Source organism: Topomyia yanbarensis, chromosome 3, assembly GCF_030247195.1.
Source record: "Topomyia yanbarensis strain Yona2022 chromosome 3, ASM3024719v1, whole genome shotgun sequence".
Taxonomy (NCBI): Eukaryota; Metazoa; Arthropoda; class Insecta; order Diptera; family Culicidae; genus Topomyia; species Topomyia yanbarensis.
Window position 1 is genome coordinate 174,868,543 of NC_080672.1, and position 18,842 is coordinate 174,887,384.

General features: G+C 36.5%; 1 protein-coding gene across 10 annotated transcripts in view; it reads left to right on the forward strand.

Moving 5' to 3' along the window:
- Positions 1-18,842, forward strand: part of LOC131690615 (unconventional myosin-XVIIIa) — a 253,319-nt gene that overhangs the window by 71,574 nt on the left and 162,903 nt on the right. The window contains exon 1 of one of the 10 annotated variants that reach the window (XM_058976525.1): positions 11,189-11,291. The exons of 8 other annotated variants lie outside the window; for them this stretch is intronic. The gene's annotated coding sequence lies outside the window, so the exon portion shown is untranslated. Of the gene's footprint in view, positions 1-11,188; positions 11,292-18,842 lie in introns of those variants that run through there. One more of the 10 variants, XM_058976526.1, reaches the window with a different exon arrangement.

Genomic DNA, 18,842 nt, shown 5'->3' on the forward strand with positions numbered 1-18,842 from the left:
CAAAAAACTAAAAAGATTATTGAGAAAAAATGTATTGTTGTGTGCTTGAACGGATCCCTATAAAAAATTCCTGCAAAAAAACATGTTACCCAAAAAAGTGAATTTTGTGGTGTTCAAAATTTTAAACAAAAATTCATTGCAAAGAATCGAAATTTTTTGAGTGAAAAAAGAACCGTTCACCGCAACGGTACCTTTAAAAAAAACTTTATTTCGAGATAATCGCGTTTAAAATTTTGTGTTAACTTCATTCGTGGAAGAACCAGCGCACTGCCAACGGCTGTAGTCTAAAATCTAGTGCTCCGATCTGGATGAAGTTTCGCACAGATATTTTCAAAAGTATGTACTTTCAAAATATTCAATTTTCTTTTCGATTTTTTGAATTCCAACCTTGAAATATTAAATTCCAACCTTAAAATATTAAATTTTGGCAGCTAATTCCGAAACGTTGACTTGAGTGACTGAAAGGTAATGTTTGATTTAAAATTCCAAAATCAATTCCAAAATTTCATCATAGTATATAAGCAAGAGCCGAGAAAGTATTCGAGTAGCTGGGGCAGTATACTTTACGCTGTAAAAACCTGTAAGAAAACCATACAACTAAGCTCTAATATGTACACTTGTAAAATGATCGAGCAATTGCGGAGCACGATTAATTCAATCTTAAGATTATACGACAGGCCGCAAAGAATAATTGTGTACTCTTAAATATCAGACACCCTGTTTTCATTATGATGTGGAGGTAGTGGCACTTGAATCTTCTGATATAAATACGTACCACGTCGCTAGTCGCTACATCTATCAATTCTTTTATTGCCGATTTGATAGCTCATTATCCGAACGCCCGACCACCTGCCGAAGTGAGTTCAAATATAGCAACTTGATGAGGGCAGACTTACCTTCAAAAATATTATCATAGAGAAAAGGTTGGTGTACTTCTATTTTAAGATAGGCTTGTTAGCCTACAAAAGCATACACTTTCTGACCTGAGAATTGTACTTCAGGCGCCACCTACGTTTTTGCCTTTCTCAATAGAAAGGTATTGCAATTGCTCTGAAAACCGACTTTTTAACGGAGGCCCGGAGGGCCGAGTGACATATACCATTCGATTCAGTTCGTCGAGTTCGGCAAATGTCTGTGTGTGTGTATGTATGTGTGTGTGTATGTATGTGTGTGTGTATGTGCGTCTGTGTGTGTGTACGCGAACACAATCTCACTCACTTTTCTCAGAGATGGATGAACCGATTTTTACAAACTTAGTCCCAAATGAAAGGTGCAACGTTCCCATAGGCTGCTATTGAATTTCTAATGGATCCGACTTCCGGTTCCGGAATTACAGGGTGATGAGTACGATCACGCAGAAAACGTCGATTTTAATAAATTCTGCAATGAATGTATAATGGTGAAAATTTTTCCAAAATGTGACCACAACTGCTTCGATTTGTAGTACTAGGTCATTAACAGCCATTCAAAGTCTCTTTGGTCACATTGGCCCCCATCATCGGTTCCGGAAGCCCCGGCGGAAGTATCCAAATTCAGACTAACAGTCACATCGGTTTCTCGGAGGTGGCTAGACCGAATCAACCAAACTTAGTCTCAAATGAAAGATGTTGCGTCCCCGTAAATGGCTATTAAATTTTATCCCCAACCGACTTCCGGTTCCGGAGTTACGGGTTGTGGCGTGCGATCACATAGCAAATTGTGATTCAAACCGATACCCCGATGGAAGCAAAAAAGGTAAAAATTTCGCTAAAATGTCTCTCAAATAACTTAACTTTGCAGTTCTAGGTCACCGACGGCCAAACAAACTTTCGTTGACTACATTGACCACTATAGACGGTTCCGGAAGTGCCCGGGAAAAGCGGCCATCTTTCATAACTAGCAAACTCATATCAGTTTCTCGGAAATGGTTGGGCCGATTTTCACAAACTTAGTCCCAAATGATAGCTCTATTATCCCCACAGATGTCTGTAAAATTTCGCACGGATCGCTTGTATGGTTCCGGAAATATAGACTGAACGGTCCGGTCACACATGAAATTCCCATATAAGCCGGAACTCAAAATTTTTTTTCAAAGGGGGGACCCCATGAAATTTCAGAAATCGAATTCGTATTTTTGATGCCAAACATCTTTAAAATGCATGAAACGTCGAGATTTAATGTTATCTCGAATTTTTTTTTTTTATAAAAATCGACTTTTTGGGACTTTGCCGATTTCGCACCTTTTTTCAGTTCAATATTACCGTGGCTGTTTTTTCTTTTTCAAAATTTTAGAACTCGAATAATGATTTATTTTCCTGTATATAGTTGTCATGTGATGTATGATAATAAAATGTAATATATGCATTTAAAAGTTTTTAATGAGTATAAATAACGCACACATTCTCGTGATTCATGATTGAGAAAGGCACAATTGCACCGCTAGGTGGATTAAAATAGGTTTTTTTGTTGTTGTTTCAATTCGTTTCTTTCTTTTTTTGCTGAGTCGTTTGGTAAATTGATTGCCTTGTACGCAGCGCACCTGGGTTGGAGTCCCGACCCCGCACATAGGGTTAGAAACTTTTCCTAAGAGATTTTTCTAACCCGAAGAGGCGAATGACCTTAAGGTTAAAACCTCTATAATTGAAAAAAAATAATGCGGCTGGGAACAATAATGCGATAACTTTGACTGGGAACAATAATGCGATTTTTATGAGAATGCATAACCCGTCAGTTTCTCGGAGATGGTTGGGCAGCTTTTCACAAACTTAGTCTTAAATTAAAGACTTCACATAGGCTGATATTGATTTTTTAGTTAATAGAACTTCTGGTACCAGAGTTACTTGATGACGAGTTCGGTCACAGCAATTTTCCATATAAACATATACCACCGTGTTGTCCAAATGATGTAATACATATTAGAATATAATCAACATTACTTGGATTTGAGGGTCTAGAACAATAATAAACAATCAAAGTACCTTTGACCACATTGGCCGTATATTATCGTTCTTGACGCCTCCAGGGATCTTTCCAAATTTTAAGTTAATGTCACATCTATTTCTCAGCAAATTCTTGAGCTTTACAAACTTTACAAAATAAATGATACTGTACATTCATTGACTGTTATTAAATTTAATTCAGACCTGACTTTTAGTTCTGGAGTTGGTTAGTACTGTCACACAGGAACTTCCCGTTTATATGGGAATAAAACATATCCCATATAAACGGGAAGTTCCTGTGTGACAGTACTAACCATCGTAATATTATAATCGTAATACCTCAGAGTTTAAAAATCTATTGAAATCAAAATTCAAATATGAATGGGATCACAAATTAAAAAGCGCTCCACTTGTGAACTGCATACAAACAAAAATACTACCCGAGCCGCTCTAACGTGTACGTTTAGCATATAGAAGTAAAGTTCCGTTGCCCCCAACTGCGAGTGAAATGAACAGTCACAAAATAAATTCCGCCAATTACGGGAGAACACAATCGTGATTGACGTTTCACAGACCTGTCTTAGACCTACAGTGCGCGAAGTGAAACAATTTGTCAAGGTGAAAATGGAGATTGATTCTCGAGGTTAAAGCCTTTATAAAAGAATATCAAATCACAGTACATTGCGATTGACATCAAATTACTTTGATTTTCATATCTAGATCACTGATGGTCAATCAAAGATTCTTTGAATTAATTGCTCACTGTCGACAATCTTGGATGTCCCGAGTTTCGAGCATATTCCAGAATTAAAATCACATCGGTTATTCGGTAATGACTGAACCGACTTTCATAATCTAAGTAGGGTAAAGTGCCTATTTTCACCATACTAAGCAGAGTGTCTCACTAATTCTTTATTTTGTCAGCCTTGAATCAATGGAATGCGTAAAAGATACCATCAACAGCTTTGCTTCGCTGTTAAGAACCAATATAATAACACAAATGCGCTGGTAATAGTGAAATTCTCGTGCTTGAGCGCAACGAAAACTCGAATCGAATGCTCCTATTGTTGCGCTACCATTTGACTCAATGCGTTGAACAAAGATGACAGACACTGCCCTAACCAACAGCTTCAAATGGGTAGGGTGGTAATAGAAACATGGCGAAAATGGGCTTACCACCCTATCAAATGGAAGGTATAAAATGCGGTTGATTGCACTCCCCATCATTTATTTCGGAGATGAGAAAAGCTTCCTGGAGTTGAGATTCTATCAAACTTTCTCCAGCAGGTACAAGCCCGCCTCATCTTTTGCACTAATCAATTCCATCCATCCGAGAATGTATCACTCTGCTTATTTCTACAATTATAACTATCATTATGAATAAGGAAAAATAATTTTGGGTTTATTTATGAGGTCCTTCGAAGTCCTTCAAAATCCTAATAAATTTAGGGAAGTATTAGAGGAAATACCACTATATTCAGAAAATCCCCACTCACAAAGATCCTACAATATTCAGAGAAGAAATTTGAGAGATTTTTATGAACTTCTGAAAAATTGTACGTCAAGCAGATGTATGAGACTGAGTAAATTCTTGATGGTGGAAGCTATCATTTTCTAAAATCGGCTACTTAATTTTTTTGATTCGATAATACGTAAGCTAAACGTATCTATACTATGCTGTTTGTGCAGTGGAGATGCAACAAAGCGGTAGTAGAATAAATTCAGACAGACGCTTTAAATCTATTAGAATGTAAAATACGGATATAAACTTCAAGCGTGAAAATCGAAAATATTTTGTCTCTTTTGTAGTAAAATTCAACTGATGAAGCCGGAGAATTGTGGAAGACGCATGTTTTTACGTGTTACGTGAATGCGAGTTCTAGTGAATATTGACGCTTCTTTTATGTGTATTTTACGATACGCAAATGTTTGTAAGTGTAGATGATAAATATCTTATATTGGACAGATCTAAACCTTTTAGAATACCTACAACCACCAAGACGTTTTGATGTTATTTCAAAAAAACATCATGGGTTCATTTTGAAAATCGTGCAGAATTTGAACCTTATATAGGTTCAATAATCCACGCGGACGAAATATCTAAGTCATAATTCAGGCCTTGATTCTAAGTCTTAAGACAGATTTTATTTGCACACTAAGGTTTATTCGAATTAGATGATGCTGCAATGCAATATCACATGAAGTGCCACTTATCAAAAATTACAACTTTTCCATTATTTGTACCAGAAATGTCAACCAGAGCCGAAACATTCAAGACAATTTTTGTGTTAGGGGAACATAGGGAGACTTAACAGAGCGCAAGATTCTATTATTGGCTGTGACGTGTTCTATTAGGTTTTTAAATTCGATCCCTTAAGGTAATTTTAAAAGTTTTGAATGCAAAATCCTTTCCTTATAGAAAATACTCCGTAATTAATAGATTTGTGTTAAATGATGTAATTTTCATCAAACTTTGTTGGTGCCATAACTTCCAACTTCTTGAATCAACAACTCTGACAAAGGCACTGCACTTCTAAATATTCGCCATTTTGAGATTCTGAATCATGAATGTACATGTTCGCTAGCACTATCTAGTGACAGAATCCTAAACTATTCAGTGTATAACTTCGTAGGTTTTTATCTCTTGTGCAACTATATCGAAGGCACCGTCGTGCTAATAAATCAGGAATTCGCGATACAGTAGACCAAAACTGACATGCTCCCTAGTGCCACCTAGTGGCTGAATTTCGAACTATTTTGCGTACCAACCCGTAGGTTTTGATCTCCAGAACAACCTTGCCAATGATCTTTTGCAAAATCAGAAAGTTTAGATAAAGCAGATCAAACTTTATGCTCACTAGCGTCGCCTGGCGGCAGAATTAAAACTTTCGCCTATTGAAAAGGCCATAATCTACTACCCAAGTTTGCATAAGAAAATAGTAGGGAAGGGGGGGGGGGGTATCAGCGAAACACATTTTTTCTGCGATTTAAATTTGATGATAATACATGTTATTTGTGTAGCCAAAAGTGGTACTTAGTGCCACTCTGTTATTACCTAATACATATATTTTTTCCAGTTGGTAAAACTCACGGGAAATAACTTTTTATGGGTAATAAACAGTTGGTGGTAAAATGTACCATTGTGCCCCATGGGTAGGAACTGTGAAACACGACGTCGTTTATAGTGAAATATTCTACTTGTAAATTTTATTCTTTTGTTTTGACGAAGAATGATCCTAACGCTTCGAATTACAGTTACATTGAGGCGAACATCGCTTGTTTACGAAAGAAATCACTATATCATCGCGTATCATAGGAGCACCATATATAGTCAAGGCTTCTGTCTGTCACGTTACAAGTTTACGCATATTTCATAAGATAAGCCTGCTAAACCGATAAAATCAAATTCTATCACAATTGCGAATTATTTAGTCACTAAGCCGCACATTTTTTCTACAGAAAGTTATTTTCTATCATGAACGGTTTTCGCTTTATTGTCATTTTGATACGTCTGTCACGTTACACAATTTTCGCAGTGAGTTTGGCGGTTGCCTGACTAAATTTAAAAAGTCTGTTCCGTTGGTCCCTATATTTGCGTGACCACAGTTTCAAGTTGCAGCTTGGAAATCAAAGAAGAGTTTGAAATATAGTTTTCCTGAAGAAACACTTTTTTTATTTTATGGAGTATTCTCAATAATCTGTCACGTTACAGGCAGAATCTGTCACGTTACAGTTCTATATTTTTATTGAAGCATGGATATCGAGACGATCGTACACAAATCATCCTTGATCTGAGAAATGAGTATTAACGGGAAATTTCATGCTTATTTTGAAAACCATATGGGTTTTGCTGAAAAACGTGAATAACTTATAAAAGGTCGTAATTTCACGAAGTAACACATTATGTCGAAAGAAAATCTAAAAGAACTTAAAAACATCTGCATTTTTAAGGACAGTTTTTCATGAGCATTTTAAATTGCAAAACATTTTGAACATTCCTACAACCAAACTATTTACAGAAAAAAATTAAATTAAAATTAAAAGATTTTTGAAATATGCTTTAAGTTTTTGTTATAAAATCATTTATTGTTATTTTCTCCACAATGCAATTATATTTTATAGCTATTTAAATTTTAAACGCGTTATAGTTTTTGGCGTTTGGTATTTGTGAGTAACTTATTAAAAGGGCGTTTGTATGTGTGTGTGCGTTTGTATGTGTATGTATGTATGTATGTATGTATGTGACCAAAAATTAGCACATCGGTTACTCGGAGATGGCTGAATCGATTTCATCAAACTTAGTCTCAAATGAAAGGTACAACGTTCCCATAGGCTGCTAGTGAATTTCATTAAATTCCGAGTTCCGGTTCCGGAGTTACTGGTTTAAGAGTGCGGACACACAGCAAATTCACATTGTTGCCTTTCTCCTATAAAAAGGTTATGCAATCACTCTGAACATCGTCAACCTAATCCCGGCCAATTTTTTTTCACTTATATAGGTTTTCTGTATTGTGGTAGTTAGGGGGATACGGTGTATTGTGGTAGTTAGGGGGATACACATCACTCACCACCCTTCCCTTAACAGCCCTTCCCTCATCAAGTACCCCTCCTCGCGAATAAAATTTTCTAATTCCTCTAGAATAAACTTTCCTAGTGGGTCTGAAAAACAAGAGAAAAATTTGATTTGAAATGGTTTTGAGTTGAGAGACTAATTTAAAATTTCTTAACAAGTTGAAATTTTTTGGCGGGGTCCAAACCACCGAACCCTCCTCCTGGATCCGCCGCTGGTTTCAACTGTTGCAGCGTCGACACATATCAACTTAAGTTCGTAGCAGTCGATTCATTCGTATGTGTAAATCGCACTGAATATCTAATAGACAGTTCCACCATTATATTAAACATAACCAGCCATGGAATCGTAGTTTGGATAAATGAGAAAGGCACAATTGCACCACTAGGTGGATTAAAACGGGTTTTTTTTAATTTTACCAGAAAATATTCACACAGAAGAATTAATACCCTAGAACTCGCTATCATATAGTTTTGCTGTACAAATGGCGATATTTACAAGTTACTTGTTTTTTATTACTTCACAATTAAAAATAAGCATTAATCCATATTCATCTCAAATTTTCAAGCAACATCATCAAATTTAAATTAGACTACGATGGAAAAATGTGGTTCCAGGCAAAAAGTTGAAAATATGGATTTTGTTTCCCTTCTAATTTCCTTACAGTCTTTTAGTCATTTTCAGGTCATGCAAGAAGCATCAACAAGCTTTTATAAATGATAGATAATTCATTTTGTTTAATATTTGAGGTTATATACAAACAGAAAAAAACAGTTTGAATAAAAATTTGATAAAATTTTCGCCTGTGGTTGCCATTCTCGGAGCTTTGACCATATGCATATTAGCTGCAATCCTGAAAGTAGCGACAATTTCTACAAAACTTCTCCAAATTTACCAATTTTGCACTATATGAGTAGTATTTACAGTGGAAATCGGAACCCATTCAGATTTTGATGCAGACAACAAAAACAAACAAAAATCATTGTTCCCGTCATCGTTGTCCAATTGGTCTATTCACGAAAATTGTGAGATTACGCAGTTACAAAAAAAGCATTGTTCGCAGCAAATGTTGAGCATGAAATTTGCTATAAATAGCAAATAACTAAACATTTATTCAATGAAATAATGATTTTCATTGCAAATTTACTCTGGATATCACAAATATAGCAACACGTGTAAAGAATTAGAAATCGTGAAATATGAGAGAATGAGACGATTCTGACCATGGATTATGATTTTATTGCGAATGTTTCATAGTTCCTGCTGATCCACTGTTCCAAATGATAGGGGAATGTGTTCGGTTGTCGGCACACTTTTGTTTTTGGCTCACAACATTACTCCAATGAACAATATATGGATATAAGCATACCAATGGAAAGCTAGAGGCCTTAGCTAATAACTTAAGAAAGAACTTAATTTATTCTGTCAACTTAAAAAAAAATATTAACAATTTAGTAAAATGATAATTTTTACCATTTTGAAAAATGTGGTCGGTTGTCGGCACCCTAAGAAAATTTATTAAAAATAGAAAAACATGAATGATAGTCACCAAGATTCAAAGAGAAAAGGAAATTTATTCATTTAAACAACCATCAAGGGCATTTTGAACATCATTCTTCATCATAAACACAATATGTGTATTAGAAAAACTAGTGCGAATATTACGCACTGCTGGAGCACTGACGGATCGCATTCACTGCAATTGATTTAGTTTCAGGCAGTCCAATCAGACATATCAGATAGAGGTCAGCCAAAGATCCCCCCACCAAATTGTCTGGTCGTGACAATCTGGTACATACGGTGTGAACACGACCAAGTGGGCTTTCTTCATGTAAATGTAAAACGCTAAGTCGCCTTCTTGGTTTTCAGAATGGTGCCAAAGATCGATCTCTGGTGTCTATTCGTAAAGCCCGTTCCAAAATACTAATATTGATTAGGTTATTGAGAGCGTTTGCCACAAAAATGGGGTGCTGACAACCGACCATGTTTGGGTGCCGACAACCGATTTTAGTAACCTCTTTGAAAACTGATCAAAAAAAGTTTGTGGCGAACATTTCGGTGCCATTCAATGTTGAACCCCAAAATAGAATAAATTCACATCGTAAATATTTAATGCGCATACTTTTTCGATCGATTTACTTCTTTCTATAACACTAAGAAAATCATCAAAAAAACTTTTAAGTAGAGTTTCACTTGTTCAAAAAAAAAATTGCTTGTAGAACGGAACATTCGAGTCTATTTGCTTCAGCAATCGGCACAAAAAGATCGTGCTAATATAACACACATATAATATTTATCAGAATGTCTGTCTGGTTTCTGTCAAAAGCCACATAGGGGTGACGACAACCGACCAGTACCGGCAACCGACCACTTTCCCCTACGGATCACGAGGTATTCTAATGACTATCCGTGTTGTACAAAGTACAACGCGCGAGTGCTCGTGTTACAAAATTTGGCCTGAGTTCCGGAGGGTTAAAAATTCTGCACAAAATCATGAACACGCACAATATCTTTGCACATTACATCTCAATGACTTTTGAAGGATTGAATTTTTTTAGAGATTTACGCAGGTTTAGCTGAAAACCTGGTCAAGTCTCCCCGCTATTTCACTTTTACTGTTCATATGCAATATACAAAAAGTAGGGTAAAGAGGGTAACAGTGGAACTATGAAAACAATACGTTTTCATAGTTCCACTTTTACCCTCTTTCCCCTACTCGTGTGTGACTTCGCATTTATTCGATCGATTGACGGCGCAACGTACAATTCGGGTGTATATGTAAATATATCATACCAAAAATAATCCATCGGAAATAATTTTAAAAAATTCAAAAGGAATGCAGGAAACATGAGTTCTAGATCAAAAATGGTCGAGCTAAATACAATAACACCCTGAAAAAAAACTGAGGACAAAATTACATCGAAAAGTTATTTCCGGTTATAAATTGAAATATATATTTTTTAAACTTAAAGAATCAGAACTAATTTTTAAATCAATATTGTCGGAAACTTATTCCTTATGATACCAATAAATATCTAATGTGAATAATTTGACATTCTTCCAATTTTACCTACCTGTTCAATAAAATGTAAAAACGCTGCTTCTTGATTTCTTACTTTGTGCTAGCAGATGCATTGTGATTAGAGGCGGTTTCCTATTTAGATAGCGTTCCATATCAGCGTATTGATCAAAAAGCTAAAACAGTACGAGAATCATTGAGAATCCTGAAATCATGCTACAAATATTTTTGTTACTCTCTCATTCTCTCGAAACTACTACTGTTATCCATTTCTACGCTACAACTATGCATTGCGGCACGATCGAACCGGTCGATATCATAGATGTACTGTACCGTTTAGATATCGACCCCAGCGAGTATCATCGCCATCATCATCATCATCATCATCATCATCACGAACAACATAAGCGTCATTATCCAGTTCTTTGGTTGTGGAGACAATCGACAGTATACATATATTTCAACTTCATTATTCCGCCTAACGTTTTTCTTTCGATCAGATTTGATCCTCTACGTCGCTGCCCATACGTAGGCTTATAGCATACGCAATCCCCCAACCAAACAGCCAACGCTGGTTGTGTTGTGAATGCCGAAGTTGGAACGGTTGGACCCCGGTGATTCGGCCTATCAGCATTACGGCTGTGGAACACCGCAGTCAGTTACGCTTGAACTTCGATACGTGCTGGTTTGCCGTAGACCTGTGCCAGTCCGAGCGCATTTGGTCTTGCAGCGCTAGGCCAGCTGACTTGTGAGTGGTGCGTTTAGTACCTCGCGCGATACTTGTGTAGGTCGACTTCGAAACGCGAGGTCATTTCGCGATCGTGGGCGTACAGATCGATGAAAACGAGTGCTTAGCTGTGGTGACAAAGCTTGTCTGCACTTTATAGTTGCTTTGGTGCGTTGTGTTGGAACAAAAAAGTAGCCCCGGGCCTCAAAATTGTGTGGAGGAGGAAAAATGTTGAATGATCGGAAACCTCCACAGCAAATGGATTTCGGTTGTTAAGCGTGATATGCTAGTCGAAATGCTATCGGAAGAATTACGCGTGATTTGGGAAAATTTATAACAGGTTCCATGCAGCAATTCTGAACAATGTGATTGCTCGCGAGTTCGATTAGTGCCAATTCAGTGGTTACGGTAATTCGTGCCTTTCCCTTTCGAATTTGACGATAATTTACCATTTGCAAATCTAGTAGGAGCATAACTGGAAATTGCTCACTTGAAAGAAAATAATTACCGGATGTGAAATATAGCAGCTAAAACAATGTGTTAATTGCTAAACATTTGACGCATGGATAACAGATAGTCATCGCAATTATTTCAACAATTTTCAGCCGTCGTAATAGTAAATTTGTGTTGAGCAACAAACATCTTTCACTGTTTCCCATTGACTGGAGCCTACCCGCGTGCCTGCGTTGGGTGGCCAATGACCGCTCAAAACAACCGACCAAACCAATTGACGTAGAGCTTAACTGAATCGGTGAATGTGGTGGTGAATATGATCAGCACCTAGAGTGCATGCATCGATTGGATGCGAATTAAAATTAGCATACATAATGACACCGCCCTATAATCAGCTATTGCCGCCAAACTTGATGTGAAGCAATCAAGAGCCAGATTCCTATCTATCACCCTCATTCAACCGGTATAATCGTTGATTGGCTGCCGGACCAACTGTGGCTAAGTCATCTATGTCGCTGTCGCATATTTTTACCGCTTCCAAGAAGTATTCTAAGAAGCACTTGATTGAATAGGCACATGCCCGTCCGTCGAACAACCATGACTGCGATTGACGGGTATCAACCAGTCCGCGGCCCTCCTGGGGCATGAATGGAATTGCTAGAATTACACGTTGTGCTGTGAAGAGACGCGTGGTGTAATTAATCGTGTTTTAGTGTAAACAAAACATAAAGCTCTATTATAATTCAATATTGATAGAGGTTTCACCACAGTGCAGTGGACAACTGATTATCATTTGTGCTTATTTGGATGTTTGTGTGATTCAACTTTGTATAATTCGCTGTACGCTACAAGTGCTATTTTCTTCAGTAGATGTACACTGCTGTGTATGCTACCTTTTTAGTGTTGAGTTACTGATTGACAAGGTAGAACGTATGCTTCTTTGATAGATGGATATTTATGAAGCATCACGGACGGATATTAAATATGGTTACGCGAACGATCGTTCAGTAGACTGTTTCAATGTAAATATCGAAGGAGGGGTTTATTTTAACATAGAGTCGTCATTGGTTGGAATTATAAAACATTGACACAAATCCCATTCCACAATAGCATTTGGTCAGAAGATACTGTTGAAAAACAAAAACTCTCTTTAAAGAAGCTAGTTGTTGAAAGTGCCACCCACTAAAATAGATTTATCCGAGTATCAAATGAACTAAGTATAATCAGGTGCTACATCCCTTTCTGGGACTTGAACTTCTATTTCGACAAGTTCTCGTCCAACCCTTAGTGTAGATGACAGATGCAAGCCTATTACAACGATCACACTAACATTAAGAATTTGTTCCTGGCTGGGGACCAATCATACAACGATAGGCTTGCACGCCAAAACATGTTTTTACTCTTCAGGACTGTTGTTTGTAGAACAATGACACTAGTTAAGGGGCCGAAAAAAAAACTTTTTCGACATTTTATTTTGGGAAAATGAAGATAGTTCACACAAATTTGGTAGGGTAATGAGCCTATTTTCGCTATGTTTCTATTATCACTCTAGCCATTAGAAGTCGTTGGTTGAACCAGTGTCTGCCATCTTTGTTTAACGCATTGGGTAAAATGTTATGGCTACAATTGGGGCGCTCGATTCGAGTTTTCGTTGCGCTCAAACACAAATATTTCCCTATTTTCAGGGTATTTGCATTTTTATATTGCTTCTTAACAACGAAGCAATGCTGTTGATGCTTATTTATACGCGTTGCATCGATTATAGGACGAGTAATTAATGAAATAATGAGGCACCCCCCTCTCCCCCCTAATATGGTGAAAATGGGCCCTTTACCCTATAATATATATTTAGGACATTTTTCGCGGATGAAAAAATCTTTTACTGCAATATGTGAAATTGAAAATTATTAATGTTCTGGTCGATATTGTAAATCACCTCGCCGCTGACATCGAAATTGGCGTAAGTGATCCTGGCCTCATTTCTCATCTGAAATCATGCTACCAGATATGTTTTTATTGAGATGATAAACCGAAAATTTTTATTAATTTTAAACATTTAGGTACCAAAAAATCAGGGTCTTAAAAACATTGTTTTTAATGAAAAAATTTCGATTATTTTTGGGTCAAAAGAGTTATTTTTTTATATCTTTGCGGTTCACATAGAACAACTTTTCATGCCCTTCAAAAATAAACGCTATGCGAAAAAAATTTGGTTAACAAGTTTTTTCGTAATCCCCTACGTCAATTAAAAAAACCTGTTTAAATCCACCTAGAGGGGCAATTGCGCCTTTCTCATTTATCCAAACTATGATTCATTAGCTGGTTTTGTTCAATAGAATGGAAATGTTTATTACATTCTTATTTCACTTAGCACGTATCCCACGATTACCACGTAAGTAGATGTGGTATAGGGGAGACCGGAACCGGTGTTTTCAGTTTCCATTTTTTACCGCTTTGATAGATCTTGCAAAATAGAACATGCGACTGTAGCCAACATCCTTGAATTTTATCAAAGTGTTTGTTGCATTGTCTTTGTTTTTATTGTCAATAATGTATGACGCGGAAAACCCGCATATTAACCCCGGCCCCAAGGTAAGTTGGCGGTATGTATGAATACGCCAGAAAATGGAGATTTAATTATATCAAAGGTTCGTGCTGAATGTCTGAATTCAATACATTAACCGACAATTGCCAATATATTTCAGTCTCAATACCCCGGCATTTTACTTTGACGTGTATTTCATATTCAAAGGCATATTTTTGAAGTTCTTCAGGCGATTGGCCGAAGAAAATATCCCCTGCATTGACGAGATACACAAAGTTTAACTTTGGAGTGAATTCCAAAAATAAAAATATTTGATGACTATATTTGCACTGTAAACAGTAGCGCCAACTTGCCCCGCGTGCGTCACCTCCAACTTACTCCAACCGCATATTTAACACAATATCGCCCAGAACTTTTACAAAACAAAATGTTTTTAACAAAAACACATTGGATAATGGGTTTGACATAACTTGAGGTACACAATGGAAACGAAGACAAACGGATTCCGCCAACTTACCCCAACCACCAACTAGCCCCGGGCTTCCCTAATATTTAATTAACTTAATCAACATGAGTTCTATGTTATCTTCATGTGATTATATTTTGAAATGTTGGTGGAATGGGTTTGGAAGTGAAGGGGGTGTTGGTTTAGTACAGTGGGAGTGAGTCAGAAGTCCTTCATCTTATTTCGGTATATGGGGTGCACGAAGGAAATGCGAGTGTGAGGGTGGCACAAGGGGAGGGGAGTGATGAAGGAGGGAGGTGTGAGGGCAAGGGTGAGGGAGGTGCTGAGTGGAGCGACTCCAAAAACCCTCGATCTTCATTTTTGACGAATCGTAGCTTTTTTTGCTCTGTCGTTCGAATTCGTCATTTTGAATATTTGCCCTCCATTTTGATCAACCATTTTGCAAATCTGAGAACGGATTAGTCGGACTTCGTATACTCCTAGATCTACATTTAACTTCATATTTGTGCCTTTTTTGAGAAAAAAAAGTTGTGTGGTTCACAATTTCGGAAAACCCAAAAATACATCTTTACATTGAAAAAAAAATATGAGATCCTTTTTTAAAAATTTATATCATAGTGGAAAATTGCGTTTTGTGGTCCACCTTCGATTAAAAAAATATCGCGGAAATTTTCATTTTTAGCAGTTTTACGACTAAAAATCAAAACGTGGCTTCTGTGTACATTGATCTACTGCCGTTTAGGGCGATGCAAAGGTGTTGACATCTACTTATGGCTAACTCAATAATTGTAGGCTGAGAAATAGAGACTAATAGACATAGAACACATGAATGTTATGAAATTTGTTGTATAATTCATCAAACAATGGAAGGGACTCGTAATAACCTCGCGATATTTACGGTAAACTTGTAATAAAAAGGCAAAATGTAGTGACAATTATCTCATTTAGTGCAAAATGATGGTGTTCATATTACGATTAATGTGTTCGTAACTATAACTAACATGAACGGGTATTTCGCCAAATAGAGATAATCCAACAACGCGTGTTTGAATACTATAACATGTTTTAGCGTCGGAAGAAGCCATGTATGGCGCTGCCAGTTATGTTCTTGGATGCATGTCGTAATCTGTAAAACTTGAAGAAGACAGTTAGGTTCTTTAAGTTAGCTAAAATACTACTCAGTCTCTTCTTGTTTGTTGCTTTAATACAATCGCAAACATTCACGTTTGCACACAAACTGACAAACCCACTGGAATCAATATGTTCCACCAGTAATCAAAATAATTAATATCCATTAGTGCGCTGCCTCCATGCAATGCAGTTCCAGCTCGGTTCGATGCAGCGGCTGAACAAATGGAACGATTGATGATTTCATAATCTATCGGTTTGCGATCTATTTGAACTGAGTAGCTCGATCACAACACAACACCGCCGCCGACCGTCTGGACAAAAGCCACCGCAAAGGCCTGGTAGTTGAGTTACATGCATAAAAACACACTTCATAGATCACAACACAACAGCTCCTCCCATCGTGAATCGGTTATTTTTTTGCAGCTTAGATATCCGAAGTCAGGGCGAGTATGAGTTGTAACGAAGAGAAATAAAGTCGATTTGCATACCGCATGCATTAAATGCGATGTGTTGGAATGAACGAGCGGGTGTTAATCGAAAGCGCTAGTGAATGAAGCAATCAAAAGGGAAAATCCGCAAATGAACCAATTTTACGCAACTGCACGGTTTCGGAAAGATTATTGAACCTGAAGTTGGGCAAGCCGTACTGTGGCATACCGTTTTCTACTATTCTACGCACATATAATATGACATAATCGAACCAACTATAGATGATTATCAAATTGTACTCTCTACAATTCTATATCCTTAATACTTAGGTAAAATATCTTAAAAAGGTTTCGAGCTTTCTGTGGCCATAATCAGTCATTTATTTCAAAAGAAGTGTAAATTTTTATTCACTGTAGCTAAACCCAATAAATAACTATCTCATAAAGGATATATAGGGTGATGAGCCTATTTGCACCATGTTTCTATTATCACCCTACCCATTTGAAGCCGTTGGTTAGAGCAGTGTCTGCCATCTTTGTTCAACGCATTGAGTCAAATGGTAGCGCAACAATAGGGGCACTCGATTCGAGTTTTCATTGTGCTCAAACGCGAGAATTTTACTGTTTTCAACGCATTTGTGTTATTATATTGGTTCTTAACAACGAAGCAAAGCGGTTCATGTCAATTTTTACGCATTCCATTGATTGTAAGGCAAGAAATTACCGAATTAGTGAGGCACCTTGCTTAGTATGGTGAAAACAGGCTCATCACCCTACTATTTCTTTCGACATAAATAAATCAAGCAGGTATGTAATTCGCAATAAAATGTATCGCTTGATAGTTTTTTGTAGATTTATGTCATAGATATAAAATTTATTTTAATTGTCTTTGATCTCCTCTACACATGTTCCAAGCACAGTACGTAGTTCTATCAACTATTGCATTTTGATTTCGCTTGAACGTTAGCGTCAAAACACCACACTGAAAAAGAACCCGACAAAACTGACGATCTATAATTAAAAGTTTTGTTTGAGGAAAAAACGTTGTTGTTTGGTCCTTAATTATCAGATGCCGGTAAAGCATGTGAGTTTCACGCATGTGCAATAACACGTTTACACTACATACACTTTCGAACCAGATATACCTACATATATTCTATCCAATCAGGTAGAATATGTCTCTCGCTGTTTTTACGCGATGTTGATGAATTTACGCTTACTCCGGATGCTGTTCAACATCCAGTGAAAATGTAAACAAAAGCAATCGTTCCGGCTCATATAGCAGTATGTATAACAATACGTATTGAGAAATTTTAACTGTCGGGGTCTGTTACATATTCCAATGTTGAACTCGCTGAAGATTTCGAAAAAATGCAAAATAATCTTGAAAACACTACACAGTATGAATACTCGTACGTACCTCAAAAAAGTTCTTCCGACATTCAATATTTATTTTTTAATTAATTTACATCAAATCATATGTTAACAAATTTTGATCATTATTGAATAACGCTTACATTTTAGTTAACTCTTCAATGTTCAGTGTGTAAAATGACTCTTCAGAACAAAGAAGAACTCTTGCAAGGGATTTTTATTGAACAGGTTTGGAACGATCTAATATTTTACATTATATTCAGATATGTGACTTCTTTTCCTGAACACTTTATGTTTCAATGGAGACGGATGGCAGTCTGTTTTAAAATATCATTTAGTGCATATCTCAAGATAGAAGTCTAAGATCAATAATCCATGAATGGTAGTTTAACTTGACTTTAGTTTAGTAGCCATTTGAATTTAATTTTTCTAACGGATTTATCTATTTAGAAATAGTTAACAATAAACATGAGGCGTAAAAAACTTGTTGTTTTAAGGGTTTACATACCTTTATATTTCTCAAAAAAAAAATCCCATGGACACCTGAGAAATAGACAGTTACAGCGCTTCCAAGCGCGCTTCGTCTACCAAGAGCAGTGGTAAATTGAAATTTTAAACTCGAATTTCCCGAAATGTCGTTTTTCCAAAAACGGGTTTTCCGTGATCACGATTGCCGAAAAACCATTCAACCGATTTTCCTCATTTTTTTCAATTGATTGTAATTATTTTTCTCATACATTAACGATTCCTGTATTATGCATAATATTTTGTTTGGAAGATAAGAATTTTTAAAAATACAATTTTTATAGCTTAAACTAGCGGTTTTTTAGGAAAAACGTTCCCAAATACAGGAAAAAGTTATTATTTATTCAATTAATCGTTAAGGTACGAGGTATACTCATATACTAATGAAATTTTGTGAGTTTTGGAATTTTAGTTGATCTATTGGTTTAATCGCAATCACCGCAAAAGTCTTAAATAAAGGAGGGTTTCGGGGGAAAAGCCATAACTCTACCAATTATCAAAACATTTTTATAAACTTATGCTTATTTATTTCACTAAAAATGCACTACCAAATATTATAAGTTTGATGTAATGAAATCATTGCTTTATGCCTTTACGTAAATTCAAACTTTCTTGACATTTTGTTCACAAAAAGGTATGTAACCTTTTAAGTATAACATTTTATACTGTTAAAACATACGTTATTT